The sequence below is a fragment of the Phragmites australis genome, chromosome 1 (assembly GCF_958298935.1).
Source record: "Phragmites australis chromosome 1, lpPhrAust1.1, whole genome shotgun sequence".
NCBI classification, from domain to species: domain Eukaryota; kingdom Viridiplantae; phylum Streptophyta; class Magnoliopsida; order Poales; family Poaceae; genus Phragmites; species Phragmites australis.
In genome coordinates, this window is record NC_084921.1 from 21,411,696 (window position 1) to 21,427,296 (window position 15,601).

Below are 15,601 nucleotides of genomic sequence, written 5' to 3' on the forward strand. Positions count from 1 at the left end.
TGTTCACATCACATTTGGATTTGGGGAAGGTGGGCTCGTTGCCAGTGCGTGCCATCAAACAATGGAGAAAGATGCTTCGGTGGCAAGAATGGAGGTAGAGATAAGGGGCTCTGGCCGCAGAAGCTTGGAGGGCAAGGGAGACGACGGAAAGATTCATGAGGAAACTTTGCACTCCAATTTTAAGGGCTGTCGTGGTATCTCAACCGTCGTGGGGTCCGGTCCTTTCAAATTTTGAGAGGTCGTGCTTGGGGAATCGAAATTTCCTCTAGTCCAACGCAATTTCATCCCCCCCACGTCTCTCTCTCTCTCCCTCCCTCCCCCTCTTTCTAGATAACCTCCCTTCGGGATGTGGTTTCTTGAGTCTACCACTAAAGCGGGTTGCGTTGGCGAGCACTCCTTAGGGCGAACATGCTCTCACCTGGGGACCAAGTGGCACTATCACACCCGACCACATGCCACTACGTCAATTCACTTAGTCCACCACATCCATAATGGAGCGTGGGGGCTACTATTGGTGTAATAGGTAAGGGGATACCACCGAACAGGCCCCACACTATCAAATGTCAGTCGGCGGTTGATATCGTCAAAACCATGGCTTCAGCCCATGACCAGGGTGGGGCTTAGTCGACCAGCCCCTTGGCCGATGGAGAAGACCCTGCGACCTGCCTCTGCTGGTCGTAGGGAAGGTACTCAGCTAACCAGTCAAATCTCATTAAATCTCATCTACTTAAGTTTTTTCCTTCCTTAGCCACCTCCTTTCGGTGAGCATGGCTGTGGACAGGTGTGAAGTTGGAGTGATCCATCCCGTGGCATTTGATGCTACTGGACAACCTCGTAGACGAATGTGACAGCACTCGGTGGACGTGATAGGCCATGCAGGGCGACCAGGGTAGGTTGGGCATTCATGTCCTCCGTAATGATAACCTATGAGTAGTTGGCTTCATCAGGAGTAGGTCTGTTATAGAGTTTGGCACAATCCATTTGTATGTACTCCTTTTCCCCTGTTATATAAAGGGGGAGGACCTGGCTTGAAAAGAGAGAATATTCGGTAACATGCTCATCTAATCCATAAGAAAATACATAGGACATAGGGCTATTATCCCATGGAAGGCCTAAACCTAGATAAATCCCTGCACTCTTGTGTCCATCTGAGAAAAGTCGATCAACGCGCTCGTCGTCTGATGCACCCTAGATTCATTGTCAAGGATCATCCCTTGACACTTTTTATACGTAGACTTCTATATGTAAACTTTTTAGAGGTAGGCTTTTCAGAGGTAGGTTTTTTCGTATGTAGCCTTTTCAGACATAGGCTTTTTAAAGGTAGTCTTTATAGATGTAGGCTTTCAGAGCACTCCAGGCAGAGAAATCAATTCCTTGTCTCAACTATTCACCGTGGACTTGGTCCATGAACCATCATAAAGTTTCAGTATAAATAGTAGTTCAAGAGGTTACTTCTTGAACGAAAGAAAATGCATGAAGCTCTTTTACTCCTACTAAATGGCCTCTGATCCTCTCCTAGAGAAATATATGCCAGCTACTATGCATACTAGGGTCAAAGTTCCAATGTGCTGGTGTGGAGACCTTTGTAAGGTGAAGAAGTCCAACAACTTCTCAGACACCTAAGGTGTGGAGGTTCTTCATGTGTTTGAACTACGAGTACCCATGGCGTCGGAGGGCAGCATCCATGGTGGCTATTGCCAGGTACACACTAGTGGCCAAACTATACCACAACTACCTATCACTTACCACTGATAATTTTGTTCTCTGTTGCTTATCTATGCCACCACTCTGTGATTTCATACGGTGAGTGGATATTGAGTAGAGTCCAACAGATGTGTTCCTACTTCACGAGGAGCACCGGACGACATGGAGAAGATTCCATTAGATGGAAGCGAATGAGAGGGGGAGTCTAAGCGCAAACACATTTAAGAGGAACAGTGGAAGCTAAGAGAGGAACAGACCCGCCTGAAGGAGGAGGCCCATGAGGTGGAGAGGGAGAGGAAGCATGAGAGGGCACATGCTACGAGGAAGGGAAAGTACTCCTGCTGTACCCAGTAGAGTAGTGGTAGTAATCAGCTTGTTTACATTCCTTAAAGCATGCTAGATTTAGAGGCGGTACATGACTAGGTTAGTATGACAGTGTACCACACTTGCCATCGTGTATGTTGTTTTCTTGAATGAAAATGTCATATTCATTTGTTCTTGTCATGCAATTCCACTTCAAATTGTTTTCTCCTCCACTTCAAATGGCACATGGTGGCAGGTGTGATGGCGGGTCCGAGGAGGCCCGGGGGCATGGCGGCGGCGAGCGCATGGCGAGGCTGGGGGGGGGGGATCTTTTATCACTGGTCGGGCGAGCAGAGGAGCTCCTCGAAGCTTGTGGAATGGTGCGGGATGAGCACGACGGATTGGACGGTTCTTATCAGGTTCTTTTCCAATCCGATGGCGTACAATCAATAGATGACGTGGACACACTAGGAAGCTGCGATTGCGACCAGGTTGAGACTATGTATATATTTGGAAAGATTAGATAACATTTAGAGATAAGATTAGATTTGATTCTTTAGGGGTCATTAAAAGGTTAGATTAAATTTGTTATCAAGTAGAGATAGAATCGGTTAGGATGTAGAGTTGGATTCGATCAGGGACTTTTTATTGCGAGTCCTATTTATAGAAGTCATGTAATCAAATCAATCAAGCAAGATAACTCAATCTATTTCCCAGCATCCTTTCCCTATGTCTCCCTCAATATTCTAAGTCTCTCTAATCTATAGTACAATTCCTTCCCTAGCGGCCAACGCCGCTCGGCTATCCTTCTGTCAGGTGTTTACCCTAACATATTACTTCACGAAATGTACTTGTTGCTTCCTCTTACAATTTTTGGTTTATCTCATTTAAGTTAATAAGCATGGTTGCTTCGTCTGATGTATTTTTGTGTGCCATTTCACTTTGAAACCAAAATATGTTTCCTGTTATTGTGGAGTACACACTATGTCCTCATTCTAGTACAGTCTTGAACTATACCTGTGCTGTTGTGCCATTTTACTGTAACTGCATTTGTACTTGCTTCCAGCTTGCGTAAGGAAAGTTGTCTCCCCCTCCACTCCCACTGAAGAGATGGAATCTTATTGGGGCTATAAAGTTCGATATGCTTCAAATTTAAGTGGTGTCTTAAAAAATTCACCATACAAGGTACTGTTTTCAGTCTCAATATGTTGTACAGAAAGATTGAGTTATTGTTACTCAGTATTTCGACCGTCGCTCGAGTTATTATTACTTACTATTTTCACTCTCTCTAGGAAGGATATAATCATATCATTGGCACTTCAGAGCATGGCGAAATAATTAGTTCATCTGAGCTTACCTTACCTTCTTTTAGGTATGTCATCATCTGCGGTCATCTTGGACCACCTTGAGGAGCCAATTTAGATTTGGTCAGTTTGATCAGTTGAATGTGTAAATTTCTTCTCCCCATATGCTATGGCGTTATGATTTATGAAGCTTTTTCTTGTGCAAATTTGCTTAGGGTGTTTCAGCTGTATTTGAATAGTTGTGGGATGTGTTATATGTGCTAAACTTTTTTTAGGGTAGTGTTATATGTGCTAGCTTATGCTAGGGGAGTTACAGAAAAGTATGGTTTTGCTTAATAAAATTGGAACTCTACCGTTCCTTAAGTCCAACCTCCACTTTGTGAACATGGCCAAAATTCTTGATAAGCGCAGTAGCTGCTCCCTTATTCTTTGTGTTAAGCTATCGTGAGTGGATATACATTCAACCAAGGCATGATGTGCCTTCCCTTGGACTAATGAACTGATACATTTAGTAAAATTGTTTCTATAGTAACTATTGGCTGGTATTCCTACGGTTTCCATATTCCGAAGTTGTGCGTTGTAACCATGCGTCTTATGCTTTATGAAACCTGCGCCATGTATATAGCCACCGTTGATGGAGTCTATCGTTTTATTTATGTGTGCTTCATGATACAGGCACCTTCCAACTGCATTTGGTGGACTAGCTGGTCTGGAAGAAAGCATTGAAGAAGAAACAGATTTGAAGGTCTGCATTTGCATGTGACAGTTGCCTTCATTAGTTCTTATATCTTTCTTTTCTTTCCGTACCATTCTTTTTCAATACTTCCTATTTCCAGCGATGCCTGATCATTTGCATGAAAATTAGGAATTATCAAAGCATTGAATTCTTGTCTATGGTTGAATGAGTAATAATTAAAATGCCATCATCGGCTGATAATCTGAGCTAATTTGGTAGCTGAAACATTTCTGACAGGGTAAACGTGCAAATGATGTATTCACATCTTATTTGAATACGTGCCCCAACCAAGGGAGCAGAACAATAAGAACAGAGGTACCTGCCACTTGTAAGATTTTTAAAAAGCTCATTTTGCTATGAAAATTTTTATGCTAAAAAAACTAGCAAACTTTTTCAGGAGGCACTTCTCATATCCCTCCAATACTTCCAAGGCCCCATTAGGCGAGCAGAGTAGCAAATGTAGAAGATAATACAGATTATGGACACATGCAAATCCAACATTGCGGAATCTGTATGCTAGAGAGTTCCAATGGCGACAAGCGGAGTTTGCTCACTGAAGTTGTTGACCCTTGGCCTATGTGGCAGTGAATTTTACAGTCAAGTAGTGGTCAGTTCAGAACATTTTGACACTCAGTTCAGTGATGAAAATTTGATCTGGAACTCCAGTTGATTTCCCTGAAAGGCCTTTGGTGTTTGTCAGCCGTTTCAATGTATCCGATGATTGCCCTCGGCCATATATATCGTTGTTTCAGGACTTTGACTAAAAATGAAGGATTGTTGTTGACGCCGAAAGGATATTATGCCTTGCTAAAGACTGTCACCATTATTGAACCTCGATCTCACAAATTTGTAGAAAGAGTATAGAATATTTTCAGTAGATGAATCACACATCATATCTGATTTTATATAGATTTAAGTCTCTCTTAGGATAATAGTTTTACATGATGTTAGTCTTGTATTAATCTCTGAGATTGTTTATAAGGGAGTTATTAGCTAGTCTAGATAGATTTAAATTTAGTCGGAGAGCTTCTTTGTGAGTTGTCGGGAAGAATTATCAATACAGATTCAATTATAGAAGGCTTGAAGGTACGAAGCTCATGCAGGCTTGGATAACTTTAACGGACTTGTCCTTGACAGGGTCCCTTAGCTTCGTATATATAGGTGGGTCATCGTACAGCTTGTAGAGTCTTTTCTTATCATTCTTAGAGATAAACTTCTCTGCTTATGAGATATCCTGGGCATATGTGGGCAGATTTCATACGTCTGGGGATTCTCTTTCTAGGAATATAGAGATGTCTTGAAAATGTAGGAAATCCTAGGGTATCTGGATACGATAGTTTTATACTATCCATCGTTAAGCCTCCATCAATATGTGAAATAAGACTTTAACGGATCAAAGGTTTAGTCAGCAAAGATAAATATTTTGACCGATCGTATAATTGAGTAGAACTCAGGTTCTTGGTTAGGATGATATGTAACCGGTTTTTTGGAGTCCTCGGGTCGTCTATTCGAGATTCCGAGTACCTTCGAGTACAACCGAGCTCCTGAGATGGTATTCCCTCCGAGTAGGAATTTTGATTCATCCGAGAAATATTATCCCAATATTTTGGATGGACGGGAGAAAAAGACTTGTCGCTGATCGGGCTTGAATATTGAACTGTCGCATCAGAGATTTTGGGTAGTGGTGAGAATCTTTATCTGATAAGAGGTCATGATGACATTGGGAAACCGTCATGGAATTAGTCGAAGAGCCACCCAGAGGGCTCTCTGCCCCTGTATAAAATGAGACACGGGAGCCCACACAATGCTTTAACCCATCTGTCATTGTTTTCCTCGAGCCATCTTCTCTTGCGCTTCTCACTTGCAACAGCCTCTAAAAACCCTAAACCTACCATTTGCCTCCTCCCAACACCATGGGTCGCAAGAACATTGATAGGGAGGAGACCTCTACCACCGGTGCCGCCCCGGCCACGATCCCGCCATGGCCAGAGTCCGATGTTTCGGAGGAGGCCTTGGACACTGGACTGTCATCTTTCTTGATTTCTTATGCTGCGACTTCCATTTCCCCCTTCTAGTTTCTTCCTCAAAGTGCTTAGCTTCTATAGCATCGAGTTCATCCACCTCAACCCCAACTCCATCATCATGCTCAACATCTTCGTGCACCTATGCGAGGCCTACCTGGGCGTGCGTTCTTCAGTTGATCTCTTCAGGGATTTCTACCTCTTGAAGGGGTTTATAGGTAGGGTCGTGGGCGGCATCGGATTTCGTCTCTAAGAAGGGAAGTCGACGGAGTACATCAGCTTCTCTACCAAGAGCTCCTGCTCAAGGTGGCATAAGAAATGGTTCTACTACCAACCAGCGGGCCAGAACTCCCATATCGGGGTCTCATGCCACTAGTGAGGTAGCTGTGGACGGAAGAGCTAAGACCTACCATCGTCTCTCGAGCCCTCGTCACCGAGATCTAAGAGTTGAAGGAGCGGGGTTTGATAGCTTAGGATGTTGCCAAGGACTTCATGAAACGACGCTTGTGTCCCCTGAGGTTGAGGATTTTGGTGCTTGGGAGTTCACGCCCGTGGAGGATCCAGCCTGAGAAGGTGAGCTAGGTACTGATTTATCTTGAGTAGGCATTTAAGGGCGGGCCATACCCTTCGTGATTCATTTTTTGTCCACAGATCTTCTTGCAGAAGCGATGGAGTAGAGGACCAAGTTTCTTTTCGACTCAGCCCTCGAGCCTAATCGTCAGGGCATCCCGATCCCCATCGTTGAGATGGAGGCTGACACATGGGTCGAGATCTTGTAGGTAAGCCTCATGTGCCTTTTCCTTTTCTCTTTTCTTCTTCTTTCTGAATGGTTCTAATCCATGGCGGCGGTCAGGACCAACCATGAAGCATCCAGGACACGGGCTGATCGACCTGGAGGCTGAGAACACAGGTGTTTGAAGTGAGGATTCAGACGAGGCATTGATCATGGGAACTACGGGCCCAAGTGGAAGACGGGGTGGAGATGTTATGTCACTGGCCTCGTCTTCCGTCGGCAATGACGCGCTAGACGAGGATGAATTTTTGGTGGGTAATGGCTCATCGATTAGAGACCCCATGTTGCCGCTTGTATCGATGTTTGACCCCTTGATTCCAGCACTGACTGCAGCCCTCGAACCCTCTGCCTCAGATCTGACTCCTGGGGCTCAGGTCCCAACTCCAACCACCAAGGTCTAGACCACGACTCCAGCACTCGGAGCATCGACATTGACTCTAGCCTTAGCCCTAACTACAGTACCTGGAGTGCCGGCTCCGACCCTAGTGAGTTTGAAATTTTCACCGAAGCATTTGTAGTCGTGATGTTTGACTCTACTCTCGTACAGGTGCTGGACCAGGATCGTGGAAAGGCGATTGCTGGCACGAGGTTGTCGGCCATCATGACCTTGCCCACGTCGAGAGCTGAGATTGGGGGAGACACCCCCCACCTCGGTGAAACCACTCAAGAGGCCAGCCACCATCCTTGTCCCGTTGAAGTCCTTCCGGGACATGAATCAGCCCAAGTAAGTTTATCATCATTAATGCCTTCCTCACATTCATGGGAGCACAAGATTTAGATTTTTTCCGCAGGATGCTTGGAGCACCACCAACAGCCCCCAAGCCACGACCACCTTAGATCCTAGACATCAAGCCCTGTGGGGGGGGGGGGGAGGGGGAATGAGCCTACCGAGCCCCTAGCATGTAACACCCTGATTTTCAGATTTCTCAAATTTCTAAAATTTTCCAAGAGTATTGAATAGCTTCACTAGTAGTATAGGTTTAAAACGTATTTTCTTAATCAATCAATCAATATAGGTTATTATTTTGTGTGCATTGCATACTGAGTTTTGTTAGGAGCTAGGTAAATGCATTAGAGTTCTTTTTCTTTTCTTTCTCATTGGTGTTTTGACTGAAAAAGATTTTGAAAAGGTTTTTACAAAACTCAGTAGTGAATAAGTTAAGGATGTTAATGGTTGGAATTCAAAATCTTTGAATTCATCATCTATTCAATCTTTGATCATACCTGATCCTTCTCCAATTCAATTCAAATCTTATCCAAATCATTGTTTAAAGCCAATCACTCCTCTTTCTCAAATTCTACCCAAATCCAAATTCAAATTCCTTATCTACCCTATTCTTGTTCAACCTCATCTTTTTTGTTTCTCTTAAATTCACTCCGAACTCAATTCAAATTCAAATCTTATTCAAATTTCTTTGCAAAAGTTTCTTTCCTAAACCCTAGATATAGCTAAAGTGTCTCTGGGCTCAATCTTGCTCAAGTCCAAACCCTTAGCCAAAGTCATCTAGAAGGCCCAACAAAGGATCCACGAAATCTGTAAATTTTCGCGGAGTCCTGGACAGCCTCATCTTTGCATGACGTTTCAGAGTTCAAAACGGCCTCAAATGCAAATCTTGACAATAGCAAAGTTGTAGTTCTCGTCGAGAACTTCGATTTGAACCAATGGAAGTTCTCTTTTGGATAATGGAGCTAGGAGTTATGGCCCCCAAAATCAGTGCTGCGCAGAGAAGTTCGAGTTCAAATAGTTTATCTTGTGGTGCATTTTTGGAAATCAAGATGGCGTTTTAAGAAGTTCCAATGACTATCAAAGAAGTAGATCTTTTCGAGTATTACAATTTAGAATAGGAAACATCCAATTTGGAGTTTGGATGATGGAGATATCATCCTCGGAATACAGAGCTGCGAAAAAGGAAATCGTAATCGACTCGAACTCGAATCCGATTCGTGTTCGGTTTGGACTCCACCTCAACCAGCCGCCCCTAGCCCTATATATATGAGTTGCACGCCCTCTCCTACCTCTATTCCATGCCACCAAGCCCTATAAGTCGCTGCTGCCCTGTCCGTGTGTCGCCGGAGCCGCCGCCGCCCGTGATGCGCTATGTCGTCTTCTCCGCGAATCCTCGTTTCTCGACCATCAAAGCAAGGTGAGGATCCCTTCTTCTCCTCCCTTACTACTGTTTTAGCATCATACTAAGTCCCTAGCCAAGCTCTAGCCTTGGCCAAAGCCCGATCTATGCCGCCACAGTTGTCGCCGTCGCGGACAACCACGAGACAGCCGCGCTGTAGCTGATTGGCATCGATGTTCCCGACCGACCAGAGATCAAATCACCAAGCCCTTTCACCGGTGCATGTTCCATGATGTTCCCCATGCCCTCATGAACCGGTTTGGCCAGTAGATTAGCCAAACTATCAAAATCAAGGTTGACATACCCACTGTCCGGTTTCTGGACGCGTTCTGCGAGCGCACCGGATTTGCATTCGCGTTCCCCGTGAATCCGAAAGCCGTATGGATGCACCAACTGTGTCACAGCGTGTCCCATGGAGTCTTCTATGTTACCCAAGGAGCCCATCCATGTTTATGCAGCGACACGACCAGGACACCATTGCCAACCACAGCATATCACAGCCATCACCCATCTCATCTTCGTTGATCGTTCTTCCCCTCAGTGGATGATTTACCCAAAACCCATACCATAGCATTGTGTTCCCAGGACATATGAACATCTTTGTTCAAACGGTTCCTCAAAATTCATAGCCAATCTCTGGGAATGCGAGCATCTTTGTTCTTGCATCTGTTCGCGATCACCACCAAACCTAGAAGCAATCATCGCTGTTTTGCCGCTACCTTGGATGACCCCTTCCAAAACCAACCATACCGCTGAGTTAGTCTTTCCGCGTTCTACGCCATGCTTCCCTCATTTAAGTGAAAAACTACTAAAGTCGACATCGATGTTTGTGGCCACATGCCCGATCGCCATCTTCGACGAAACCCGAACCACCACTGCTACATAGAGTGACCAATAGTATCTTTAACCTAGAAGCGCAACCTTCAACCTTTTTGATCTATCATAGGTGGTCGATACTAGATCTCAGCGTATCCCTTTTTTAATCCAAGATGATACTTGCATAGCATGCCAAGTCAGCGCCCTATCATTCTCCTTAGCCTAGTCAGCGAAGTCTAGTCTGGCCTACACTTCTTGAATATTGCGCAATATTGTTGTCAAGCCTGACATTGTGATCGTGCAATAAAGCCTTTCCCATAGGGAGATAGTTCCGAAAAATCAGCATTTCCTTTTCAGTCTAATCCATCTCTTGAAAGCTGTTCTCTTTTCATCTTAACTCCGATTTAGACGATTCTTGTGTCTAAATATTTCTAAAATCCCTATCCAACCATAGTATTTTTAAAGTGTTTTGATGATGTTTGGTATGTTGTTCTTAGTGTTTGCTTTGTGTTGTTTGTCAGTAGTTCTCACGATTAGTCGATAACGTTCCGGAGCAGTTCGAGGGACTTCAAGACCAAGATTTCGACAACACTGAGCAGCATTGGGAAAAAAGGCAAGTGCCCTTAATCATATTGAACCTATGTTTTTAAATATTTTGGTTTTAATAAATTGCATGCAATGTCTGTCAATATGATAGGTAGTCACCTATGTTAGGGTTTTCCCTAGATTTTTCCTTATCATCCCTTGGAACCTAGATGGTTTATGGTTAGGTGTCTTTTATGGGTAGATTGCTTAGCCATGCTTTTGGAATACAGGGGAGTGTCATATACTTGACTAATGAATACATGCAATAATAGTGGTTAACTGGTTAATGGTCTAGCAACATGGAACCTTAGGCCTTGAGCATAGGGATGTTGGTGATAGTGGTCATGGTTATGATGTTGGTTTAGTGTTTGCTCAAGTAACCTAAGTAAGGACCGGTTCGTGGAGCGACAACCCAAGAAGTAATGTACCAACCACGAGGCTGATATGGGTAAGGCGTGACATACTGATTAAAGTCTATCCAGTGTGTGTTGGGTCAGCACAAAAGGGGGTTTTTGGGTAGGAGCTTAGCTTGCGTAAAGCCTGGCGGTGAAACCTAGTGGGCAGACACATACTGGATTAGTCTCTGTTTAGTGGCAAATGTCATTCAGTGATTCTTGGCGGTACACCACTGATGTGTGTTATGTTTTTCGCGAACACGACAACATGGAATTTACTGATTGGTGGGGAAAGCTGGATAACCTCTGCAGAGTGTAAAACTGTTATAACAGCCATGCTCACGGATATGGGAGACTTGGATCCTCACATGATTAGTGGGTTATGGTTATGGGTTTGGTTGTGGTTGTGGTTCTGGTATAGGGAGTACTAGATGATTATGGTTATGGTTCTGGTACAGGGAGTATTAGGTGGTTGTGGATATGGTTTTGTTACAGGGAGTACTAGATGGTTTTGGTTATAGTACAGGGAGTACTAGAAGGTTATGGTTTGCAAGGTGAGGAGCCTTGTATGCTGGGTGTTGGATCGTATGGGTTACATTCACTTAATAATTGCTTAATGCTTTTGAGTCCAAATATGTTTTCATTACTCGTATTTACGCAAATATACTATGTGTTAGTCTATTCTTGGTATAAGCCTGCATATCATTACTTTCCCCCACTTGCTGAGTACTGTATGCGCTCACACTTGCTATTTTTCCTACACCATACGACATGTATGCTGCTGCTCAGTGAATGAAGATGTTGAAGACTATCAAGATGAGGTTGTGATGTTCTAAGCGCGTGTCTCTCGGTCAGTTGCATGCGGTGTTGTTAGGCATCAGTGCTTCTGTTCCGTTGCAGATATCTTCATAGAAGACAATATATGTCAACTGCTGTAAGAGTTTAACGTTTATTTAATAAAAGTATTGCTTTTGTTACTTCACCTGTGACATCCTTATGTGTGTTGAACATCTTGGGCATACATAAGCCGCATCTGGTTTTGGTCGTTAAAACCAGGTGTGACAGAGGTGGTATCAGAGCCAGGCTGACCGTATGACGCAAGCCTAGATAGAATGGTCATGACATAAGGTCATATTTTAAAAGCCTATTTTGAAAACCCATCCTTGTGCTTTTCTGACCTCTCTGTTTCTCTTTCTACTTACCTATTTCACTCTTTTGAGAAAAATGAATCTCCAACACTTCTCCGTTTCAAAATATTAGTTGTTGAACCATCCCAGCTACTCTGTTTGAGGAGGATGCACTTGAAGTTCTCTCTTGGCGCTCCTACCTTGTGTGAAGATTTATATAATAAAGATGAAGATCCATCATGACAAGGAAGATTCATCTACCACAGTACTAAAGATATGAAGGTCTACCTCTGCGCTGCTCCCAGTTTTAGTTCGTCGAGTTATAGGAGGATTTTCCCTAATCTTCGTAAATGTTAGAGCGCTGTTAGTAGTGTGTGCTTGTGTGGTGTGCCTTGTGTGATTTGGGTTTAATGTTTGAGTGCTGGAATACGTTGTGGGATGCTTTAGCATCTGCTAACAGTGACGTTCCTTATATATCTCTATAGCTAATAGTATAGTTGGGTTTTCTCCTTCTAGCCCTTTCCTTTCCTGTCTTCCTCCGCAATCCTAATCAGATGGTGAACTCGAAGGAAGGTCAACCCGATCAAGGTACCAAAAACAACAACAATGACAACAACCAGTAGATGCCACCTCAATTCAACAAGGAACAATATTTGGAGACTCAGACTCAGATCTTTCAAAATATGGCTCAGAATATGGAAAGTCTGCTACATATCGTCGAAGATCTAAGTGCAGAAAACGAGTGTAGAAAGAAAGGCAACAACAAGAAGAGGAAGAAATCCTTTGAAGACCATCAAGCAAACAACAATTCTTCATTATGTTCCACTCCTGAACAAGCACTTTGTTCTATCAACCAGGAAGTTTCATAGGTCGAGAGAAAATTTGCAGAGTACCCCTACAATGAAGGTGTTTTTGTTGTGAAGAAGAAAGACGCTACGCCAATGGATGTCCCCTAAGGATCCTTGTACCTGATGATAAGAAGGTGTGTATCCACTCTGGAGAACCTACATGCTGGGTTAAAAGATGTCCCATGAAGCACCCCGCATGGAACTGGATCAACCCCAAATCCTATATGAAGATCTCGGTTCAACATTCGAACTTTCATGACTTTCAAGTTGTAAACCAAGATAGTCAAGATCCCATCAAGCTCACAGAAGCTCAGTAGACACAAAAAAAAGAGTGATATATTCCATGTCAAAGGCTACATATCTATCTACTTCTCAAGAACTGGAAATATAAGTTAGTGAAGTCCGCTCCTTTTTAAGGGTTTAGTCTTTCTAGCTAATCTCTTGGTTTTGGAACTTAAAGACAGATATTGGAAACGGCTAGTCAGCAAAGGTAATGAGGTAATAAAATGTGCTAAAGGAAGGACAGTACCCAGAAGCTGCACTCTGACCACACAAGTGATTGCTAAGAACAAGTACTCATTCCTCGGAATTAAGATATGCCTCAGTAAATTCTCAAGGATAAGAAGGTTCACCAAGGTCAATCAACAGATGAGAAGATCATTAAAAAAAAAAGAAGGAAACTTACCAGGAGTGCCGAAGCTACGAAATTCTCAGGAATCAGAAAGCACTAAGATGTACCATGATCTCAAGGATTGTTATCGGTAGTATGGAAACAAGAGTGGTGTAGCAAAGTATATGGTCTTATGTGACACATGTCAAAAAAAAGCTAGAATAGTACATCAGAAACAACTACAACCGTTGAAGATACCAGGAATGGAATATCAGAGAAAATCCAACATACTCAAGGTAATCAATCAAGATTTGTCAAGACAGATGCGGAAGTTGTCAAAAGCAAAGTGAGCAGAGTATGTCAGGGCAATAAGGTTAACACTAAGAAGAAAACGCAATTTGGAAAGCGAGAAGAAAACTTGAAGATCGAGATCCCTTATCTCGCTTTCGATCTGCCCGAATCTCGAGGGCGAGATTCTTTTAAGGGGGGTAGATTTGTAACACCCTGATTTTCAGATTTCTTAAATTTCTAAAATTTTCCAAGAGTATTGAATAGCTTCACTAGCAGTATAGGTTTAAGACCTATTTTCTTAATCAATCAATCAATATAGGTTATTATTTTGTGTGCATTGCATGCAGAGTTTTGTTAGAAGCTAGGTAAATGCATTAGAGTTCTTTTTCTTTTCTTCCTCTTTGGTGTTTTGACTGAAAATGATTTTGACATGGTTTTTACAAAACTCAGTAGTGAATAAGTTAAGGATGTTAATGGTTGGAATTCAAAATCTTTGAATTCATCATCTATTCAATCTTTGATCATACCTGATCCTTCTCTAATTCAATTCAAATCTTATCCAAATCATTGTTTAAAGCCAATCACTCCTCTTTCTCAAATTCTACCCAAATCCAAATTCAAATTCCTTATCTACCCTATTCTTGTTCAACCTCATCTTTTTTGTTTCTCTTAAATTCACTCCGAACTCAATTCAAATTCAAACCTTATTCAAATTTCTTTGCAAAAGTTTCTTTTCTAAACCCTAGATATACCTAAAGTGTCTTTAGGCTCAATCTTGCTCAAGTCCAAACCCTTAGCCAAGTCATCTAGAAGGCCCAACAAAGGATCCACGAAATCTGTAAATTTTCGCGGAGTCCTGGACAGCCTCATCTTTGCATGACATTTCAGAGTTTAAAACGGCCTCAAATGCAAATCTTGACAATAGCAAAGTTGTAGTTCTCATCGAGAACTTCGATTTGAACCTATGGAAGTTCTCCTTTGGATAATGGAGCTAGGAGTTATGGCCCTCGAAATCAGTGCTACGTAGAGAAGTCTGAGTTCAAATAGTTTATCTTGTGGTGCATTTTTGGAAATCAAGATAGCGTTTTCAGAAGTTCCAATTACTACCAAAGTTGCAGATCTTTTCGAGTACTACAATTTAGAATCAAGAAACGTCCAATTTGGAGTCTGGACGATAGAGACATCATTCTCGGAATACAGAGCTGCGAAAGAGGAAATCGTAACCGACTCGAACTCGAATCCGATTCGTGTTCGGTTTGGACTCCACCTCAACCAGACACCCCTAGCCCTATATATATGAGTTGCACACCATGTCCTACCTCTATTCCATGCTACCAAGCCCTAGAAGTCGCTGCTGTCCTGTCCGTGTGTCACCGGAGCAGCCGCCGCCCGTGTTGCGCTATGTCGTCTTCTCCGCGAATCCTCGTTTCTCGACCATCAAAGCAAGGTGAGGATCCCTTCTTCTCCTCCCTTACTACTGTTTTAGCATCATACTAAGTTCCTAGACAAGCTCTAGCCTCGGCAAAAGCCCGATCTACGCCGCCACGGTCGTCGCCGCCGCGGACAACCGCGAGACAGCCGCGCTGTAGCTGATTGGCATCGATGTTCCCGACCGACCAGAGGTCAAATCACCAAGCCCTTTCACCAGTGCAAGTCCCATGATGTTCCCCATGCCCTCACCAACCGGTTTGGCCAGTAGATTAGCCAAACTATCAAAATCAAGGTCGACATACCCGCTGTCTGGTTTCTGGACGCGTTCTACGCGCGCACCGGATTTGCATTCGTGTTCACTGTCAATTCGAAAACCGTATGGATGCACCAACTGTGTCACAGCGTGTCCCATGGAATCTTCTACGTTACCCTAGGACCCCATCCCTGTTTATGTAGCGACACGACCAGGACGCCATTGCCAACCACAGCATGTCACAGCCATCACCCGTCT

General features: G+C 43.4%; 1 pseudogene; it reads left to right on the forward strand.

Annotated features, from left to right (window-relative positions):
• Window positions 1-643: 643 nt before the first annotated feature.
• On the forward strand, window positions 644-4,510 carry LOC133883463 (uncharacterized; annotated as a pseudogene).
• Window positions 4,511-15,601: the final 11,091 nt, after the last annotated feature.